The following is a 9,137-nucleotide window of genomic DNA, read 5'->3' on the forward strand; positions in this document are numbered from 1 at the left end:
AAAATTAATAAGGAAACACAAGCTTTAAATGACACCATAGACCAGATAGATTTAACTGATATTTATGGGACATTCCATCCAAAAACTGCAGATTACACTTTCTTCTCAAGTACGCACGGAACATTCTCCAGGATGGATCACATCTTGGGTCACAAATCAAGCCTCAGTAAATTTAAGAAAATTGAAATCATATCAAGCATCTTTTCTGACCACAACGCTATGAGATTAGAAATGAATTACAGGGAAAAAGACGTAAAAAACACAAGCACATGAAGACTAAACAATACGTTACTAAATAACCAAGAGATCACTGAAGAAATCAAAGAGGAAATCAAAAAGCACCTAGAGACAAAAGACAATGAAAACGTGACTATCCAAAACCTATGGGATGCAGCAAAAGCAGTTCTGAGAGGGAAGTTTATAGCTATTGAAGACTACCTCAAGTGACACAATAGACCAGAGAGATTTAATTGATATTTATAGGACATTCCATCCAAAAACAGCAGATTACACTTTCTTCTCACGTGTGCACAGAACATTCTCCAGGACAGATCACATCTTGGGTCACAAATCAAGCCTCAGTAAATTTAAGAAAATTTAAATCATATCAAGCATCTTTTCTGACCACAACGCTATGAGATTAGAAATGAATTACAGGGAAAAAGACGTAAAAAACACAAGCACATGAAGACTAAACAATACGTTACTAAATAACCAAGAGATCACTGAAGAAATCAAAGAGGAAATCAAAAAGATCAGAAATAAATGAAAAGGAAATGAAGGAAATGCTAGCAAAGATCAATAAAAATAAAAGCTGGTTCTTTGAGAAGATAAACAAAATTGATAAACCATTAGTCAGACTCATCAAGAAAACAGGGAGAGGACTCAAATCAATAAAATTAGAAATGAAAATGGAGAAGTTACAACGGACACCACAGGAATGCAAGGCATCCTAAGAGATTACTACAAGCAACTCTATGCCAATAAAATGGACAACCTGGAAGAAATGGACAAATTCTTAGAAAGGTATAACTTTCCAAGACTGAACCAGGAAGAAACAGAAAATATGAACAGACCAATGACAAGGAATGAAAATGAAACTGTGATTAAAAATCTTTCAACAAACAAAAGTCCCAGACCAGATGGCTTCTATCAGGTGAATTCTATCAAACATTGAGAGACAAGCTAACACCCATCGTTCTCAAACTCTTCCAAATAGTTGCAGAGGAAGGATAACTCCCAAACTCATTCTATGAGGCCACCATCACCCTGTTACCAAAACCAGACAAAGATACTACAAAAAAAGAAAATTACAGACCAATATCACTAATGAATATAGATGCAAAAATCCTCAACAAAATACTAGCAAACAGAATCCAAAAACACATTAAAAGGATCATACACCATGATCAATTGGGGTTTATACCAGGGACGCAAGGATTCTTCAGTATATACAAATCAATCCATGTGATACACCATATTAACAAATTGAAGAATAAAAACCATAAGGTCATCTCAATAGATGCAGAAAAAACTTTTCACAAAATTCAACACCCATTTATGATAAAAGCTCTCCAGAAAGTGGGCACAGAGGGAAACTACCTCAACATAATAAAGGCCATATACGACAAACCCACAGCAAACATCAGTCTCAATGGTGAAAAAGTGAAAGCATTTCCTTTAAGATCAGGAACAAGACAAGGATGTCAACTCTTGTCACTATTATTCAACATAGCTTCGGAAGTCCTAACCAGGGCAATCAGAGAAGAAAAAGAAATAAAAGGAATACAAATTGGAAAAAAAGAAGTAAAACTGTCACTGTTTGCAGGTGACATGATATGATACGTAGAGAAACCTAAAGATGCCACCAGAAAACTACTAGAGCTAACCAATGAATTTGGTAAATTTGAAGGATACAAAATTAAGGCACAGAAATCTCTTGCATTCCTATACACTAATCAGATGGAGAGATATACCATGTTCTTGGATTGGAAGAATCAATATTGTGAAACTGACTATACTACCCAAAGCAATCTACAGATTCAATGTAATCCCTATCAAATTATCAATGGGATTTTTTACAGAACTAGAACAAAATATATTTAAATTTGTATGGAGACACAAAAGACCCCAAATAGCCAAAGCAGTCTCAAAGGAAAGAAACGGAACTAGAGGAATCATACTCCCTGACTTCAGACTATACTATAAAGCTACAGTAATCAAGACAATATGCCTCTGGCACAAAAACAGAAACATAGATCAATGGAACAAGATAGAAAGCCCAGAGATGAACCCACGCACCTATGGTCAACTAATCTATGACAAAGGAGGCAAGGATATACAATGGAGAAAAGACAGTCTCTTCAATAAGTGGTGCTGGGAAAACTGGAGAGCTACATGTAAAAGAATGAAATTTGAACACTCCCTAACACCATACACAAATATAAACTCAAAATGGATTCGAGACTTAAATGTTAGACCAGACACTATAAAACTCTTTGAGGAAAAGATAGGAAGAACATTCTTTGAGATAAATCACAGCAAGATCTTTTTTGATCCATCTCTTAGACTAATGGAAATAAAAACAAAAATAAACAAATGGGACCTAATGAAACTTCAAACCTTTTGCATACATAAACAGCTCATGCAGCTCAATGTTAAAAAAACAAACAACCCAATCCAAAATTGGGCAGAAGACCTAAATAGACATTTCTCCAAAGAAGACATATAGATGGCCAAGAAGCACATGAAAAGCTTCTCAACATCACTAATCATTAGAGAAATGTAAATCAAAACTACAATGAGGTTTCACCTCTCACCATTTAGAATGGGCATCATAAGAAAATCTACAGGGAGGGAGGGTGACGCAAGAGGGAAGAGATATGGGAACATATGTATACGTATAACTGATTCACTTTGTTGTAAATGAGAAACTAACACAGTATTGTAAAACAGTTATACTCAAATAAAGATGTTAAAAAAAAAAAGAAAATCCACAAACAACAAATGCTGGAGAAGATGTGGAGAAAAGGGAACCCTCTTGCACTGCTGTTGTAATGTAAATTTATACAGCCATTATGGAGAACAGTATGGAGGTTCCTTAAGAAACTAAAAATAGAACTACTATATGATCCAGCAATCCCACTACTGGGCATATACCCAGAGAAAACCACAATTCAAAAAGACACATGCGCCCCAATGTTCATTGCAGCACTATTTACAATGGCCAGGTCATGGAAGCAACCTAAATGTCCATCGACAGATGAATTTATAAAGAAGATGTGGTACATATATACAGTGGAATAATACTCAGCCATAAAAAGGAACGAAATTGGGTCATTTGTTGAGATGTGGATGGATCTAGAGACTGTCATACAGAGTGAAGTAAGTCAGAAAGAGAAAAACAAATATCGTATATTAACGCATATATGTGGAACCTAGAAAAATGGTACAAATGAACCAGTTGGCAGGGCAGAAATTGAGACACAGATGTAGAGAACAAGTGTATGGACACCAAGGGGGGAAACCCACAGGGTGGTGGGGTGGTGGAGTGATGAATTAGGCGATTGGGATTGACATGTGTACACTGATGTGTATAAAATTGATGACTAATTAGAGCCTGCTGTATAAAAAAATAAATAAAATAAAATTCAAAATTCAAGAGAAAACCTAGAAACAAATGACAAGAAAAACACGATGGCCCAAAACCTATGGGATGCAGCAAAAGCAGTTCTAAGAGGGAAGTCTACAGCAATAAAATCCTACCTCAAGAAACAAGAAAAGTCTCAAACTACTGAACCTTACACCTAAAGCAACTGGAGTAGAAGAACAACTACAACAAAATCCCAAAGTTAGTAGAAGGAAAGAAATAAAGATCAGAACTGAAATAAATGAAATAGAAACAAAAAAATAGCAAAGATCAATAAGACTAAAAGCTGGTTCTTTGAGAAAATAAACAAAATTGATAAACTTTTTGCCAGACTCATCAAGAAAAAAAGGAAGAGGACTCAAATCAATAAAATTAGAAATGAAAAAGGAGAAGTTTGGGACCTCCCTGGTGGAACAGTAGTTAAGAATCTGTCTGCCAATGCAGGAGACACAGATTCAGTCCCTGGTCCGGGAAGATCCCACATGCTGCAGAACAACTAAGCCCCTGCACCACAACTACTGAGCCTGTGCTCTAGAGCCCGCAGGCCACAACTACTGAGCCCTCGTGCCACAACTACTGAAGCCCGTATGCCCTAGAGCCCACGTGCCACAGCTACTGAGCCCATGCACCACAACTACTGAAGCCTGCATGCTCTAGGGCCCGTGTACCTCAACTACTGAATCCACATGTTGCAACTACTGAAGCCCACGCACCTAGAGCCCATGCTCCACAACAAGAGGAGCCACCGCAATGAGAAGCCAGTACACTGCAGGGAAGAGTAGCCCTGCCTCGCCACAACTAGAGAAAGCCCACACACAACAATGAAGACCCAACACAGCCAAAAATAATAAATAAATAATAAAACCAGATTGTTTGTTTAAAAAGAAAGAAAAAGAAGTTACAACTGACACCACAGAAATAGGCTAATAAGAGACTACTACAAGCAACTATATGCCAATAAAATGAAAAACCTGGAAGAAATGCACAAATTATTAGAAAACTACAACCTTCCAAGACTGAAACAGGAAGAAATAGAAAATATGAACAGACCAACCACAAGTAATGAAATTGAAACTGTGATTAAATATCTTCCAACAAACAAAAGTCCAGGACCAGCTGGCTTCACAGATGAATTCCATCAAACATTTAGAGAAGAGCTAACTCCTTTCCTTCTCAAACTCTTCCAAAAAATTGCAGAAAGAATACTCCCAAACTCATTCTTTGAGACCACCATCACCCTGATGCCAAAATCAGATAAAGATATCACACAAAAAAGAAAATTACAAGCCAATGTTACTGATGAACATAGACACAAATATACTCAACAAAATACTAGCAAACAAAATCCAATAACACATTAAAAAGATCATACGCCATGATCAAGTAGGATTCATTCCAGGGATGTAAGAATTCTTCAATATATGCAAGTGATACACCATATTAACAAATTGAAGAATAAAAACCACATGATCATTTCAATAGATGCAGATAAAGCTTTTGATAAAACTCAATACCCATTTATGATAAAGAAAAAAAAAATTCTCCAGAAACTGGTCACAGAGAGAACATACCTCAACAAAATATAGGTCATCTATGACAAACCCACAGCAAACATTGCTCTCAATGGTGAAAAAATGAAAGCATTTCCTCTAAGATCAGGAACAAGGCAAGGGTGTCCACCCTCACCACTATTATTCAACAGAGTTTTGGAAGTCTTAGCCACAGCAATCAGAGAAGAAAAAGAAATAAAAGGAATCCAAATTGGATAGGAAGAAGTAAAACTGTCACTGTTTGCAGATGACATGATACTATATGTAGAAAATCCTAAAGATGCCACCAGAAAACTACTAGAACTAATCAATGAATTTAGTAAAGTCACAGGATACAAAATTAATACACAGAAATCTGTTGCATTCCTGTACACTAACAGTGAAAGATCAGAAAGAGAAATTAAGGAAACACTCCCATTTACCACTGCAACAAAAAGAGTAAAATACCTAGGAATAAACCTCCCTAAAGAGGCAAAGGACCTGTATGCAGAAAACTATAAGATACTGATGAAAGAAATCAAAGACAACACAAACAGATGGAGAGATATACCATGTTCTTGTACTGGAAGAATCAATATTGTGAAAATGACCATACTACCCAAAGCAATCTACAGATTCAATGCAATCCCTATCAAACTACCACTAGCATTTTTCAGAGAACTAGAACAAAAAATTTCACAATTTGTATGGAAACACAAAAGACCCCGAATAGCCAAAGCAATCTTGAGAAAGAAAAACAGTAGAGGAATCAGGTTCCTGGACTTCAGACTCTACTAAAAATCTACAGTAATCAAGACAGTATGTGTTGGCACATAAACAGAAATATAGATCAATGGAACAGGACAGAAAGCCCAGAGATAAACCCACACACCTATGGTCACTTAATCTATGACAAAGGAGGCAAAAAATATACAATGGAGAAAAGACAGCCTCTTCAATAATTGGTGCTGGGAAAGCTGGACAGCTACATGTAAAAATGAAATTAGAACACTTCCTAACACCATACACAAAAATAAATTTAAAACGTATTAAAGACCTAAATGTATGGCAAGACACTATAAAAATCTTAGAGGAAAACATAGGCAGAACACTCTGACATAAATCTCCCCAAGACCTTTTTGGACCCACCTCTTAGAGTAATGAAAATAAAAAAACAAAAATAAACAAATGGGACCTAACTAAACCTAAAAGCTTGTGCACTGCAAAGGAAACCATAAACAAGATGAAAAGACAACCCTCAGAATGGGAGAAAATATTTGCAACTGAAGCAACTGACAAAAGATTAATGTCCAAAATATACAAGCAGCTCGTGCAGCTCAATATCAAAAAAACAAACAACCCAATCCAAAAATGGGTGGAAGACCTAAATAGACATTTCTCCAAAGAAGACATACAGATGGCCAACAAACACATGAGAAGATGCTCAACATCACTAATTATTAGAGAAATGTAAATCAAAACTACAGTGAGGTATCACCTCACACCAGTCAGAATGGCCATCATAAAAATGTCTACAAACAATAAATGCTGGAGAGGGTGTGGAGAAAAGGGAACCCTCTTGCACTGTTGGTGGGAATGTAAATTGATACAGCCACTATGGAAAACAGTATGGAGGTTCCTTATAAACTAAAAATAGAACTGCCATATGACCCAGCAATGCCACTACTGGTCATATAACTAGAGAAAATCATAGTCAAAAAGACACATGCACCCCAATGTTCATAACCGCACTGTTTACAATAGCCAGGTCATGGAAACAACCTACATGTCCATAAACAGAGGAATGGATAAGAAGATGTGGTACATATATACAATGGAATATTACTCAGCCATAAAAATGAACAAAATTGGGTCATTTGTAGAGATTATCTTCCTATCTCATGTATTAGTAGCAAACGATTTCCAGAAGCAGATTAACATGCTATTACTCTCTCTTTCCCCTGTGCCTTCACACCTGATGCTGGAATATCTAACAACACAATATCACAACTCCACAATTATCATTTGTGGAGTGCTCATTGTGCACTTGATTTTTTACATATATTTTGTTTAATGCTGAGAACTGCTTTGAAAAGTAAGCATTTATGTCCCACTTTTACAAACTAGGAAACTGAGATTAAGGAATTTTCCAAATTTCCCACATCTAAGAAGTGGTAGAAAGGATTCGAACCTCAATCTGTGTGGCCCTTCTACTAGTTCCACACTTCTTCCCAAATGGTCCATAAAATAAGCAATGAGTTATCTGAAAGTGCAAATAAAATGCCAGGGAGCAAATATGAAGAAGGTGCTCACTTCCAGCTGTGATGATTGGGGAAGGTATCATGGCAGAAAGCATTTGAGCTGCGCCTTTAATGATGGCAATGGTTACAGGAGGAATATATTCTAATTTCTAGACAGAGGGAATAGCTTCAGAAAAAGCATAGAGATGAGACTGGTTTGGATCTCATAATGGGGAATAGTATAATTTAATACCCAAGGTGTGTACTGAGGGGCAAGCAGGAGGCAAGGCTAGAAATGTGAGTTCAGGCCAGATTGTGTAGTCTTGCTGATAGGTGAAGAAGAAAAGACTCTCTTTATGAGGCAATAGGAGCCATTAAAGCCCCCCTCTCAGGCCCAGGGAATTGGGGCCATATATAAACTACATTTAAAAGGAAAACGAGGCTACAGAAGACTTACCTCATTTTATTGCACTTTGTTTGATTTCACTTTGCAGATACTGCGTTTTTTACAAATTGAAAGTTTGTGGGAACTCTGTTGAAAAAGTCTATCGGAACCATTTTTCCAATAACATTCTTTTACATTGGGTCTCGTCTTACATTTAAAAAATTCTCCCAACATTTCAAACTTTTTCATTGTTATTGTATTTGTTATGGTAATCTGTGATAGGTGATTTTTTTGATTAAAAAAAATTTTTTAACATCTTTATTGGAGTATAACTGCTTTACAATGTTGTGTTAGTTTCTGCTGCATAACAAAGTGAATCAGCTATATGTATACATATATCCCCATATCCCCTCGCTCTTCAGTCTCCCTCCCATCGTCCCTATCCCACCACTCTAAGTGGTCAAAAAGCACTGAGCTGATCTCCCTGTGTTATGCAGCTGCTTCCAACTAGCTATCTATTTTATATTTGGTAGTGTATATGTGTCAATGCTACTCTCTCACTTCATCCCAGCTTACCCTTCCCCCTCCCCATGTCCTCAAGTCCATGCTCTACATCTGCGTCTTTATTCCTGTCCTGCCCCTAGGTTCATCAGAACCATTTTTTTTAATTCTATATATATGTGTTAGTATACGGTATGTGTTTTTCTCTTTCTGACTTACTTCACTCTGTATGACAGACTCTAGGTCCATCCACCTCACTAAAAATAACTCAATTTCGTTTCTTTTATGCCTGAGTAATATTCCATTGTATATATGTGCCACATCTTCTTTATCCATTCATCTGTCGATGGACACTTTGGTTGCTTTCATGTCCTGGCTATTGTTAATAGTGTTGCAATGAACACTGTGGTACATGAGCCTTTTTGAATTATAGCTTTCTCAGAGTATATGCCCAGTAGTGGGATTTCTGGGTCGTATGGTAGTTCTATTTTTAGCTTTTAAAGGAACCTCCATACTGTTCTCCATAGTGGCTGTATCAATTTACATTCCCACCAACAGTGCAAGAGGGTTCGCTTTTCTCCACACCCTCTCCAGCATTTATTGTTTGTAGATTTTTTGATGATGGCCATTCTGACTAGTGTGAGATATCTCATTGTAGTTTTTTTGTTTTAAATTTTTTTAATTTTTAAAAAATTTTTTTAACATCTTTATTGGAGTATAACTGTTTTACAATAGTGTGTTAGTTTCTCCTTTACAACAAAGTGAATCAGTTATACATATACATATGTTCCCATATCCCTTCCCTCTTGCGTCTCCCTCCCTCCCACCCCCCC

The sequence above is a fragment of the Physeter macrocephalus genome, chromosome 4 (assembly GCF_002837175.3).
Source record: "Physeter macrocephalus isolate SW-GA chromosome 4, ASM283717v5, whole genome shotgun sequence".
Lineage (NCBI taxonomy): Eukaryota > Metazoa > Chordata > Mammalia > Artiodactyla > Physeteridae > Physeter > Physeter macrocephalus.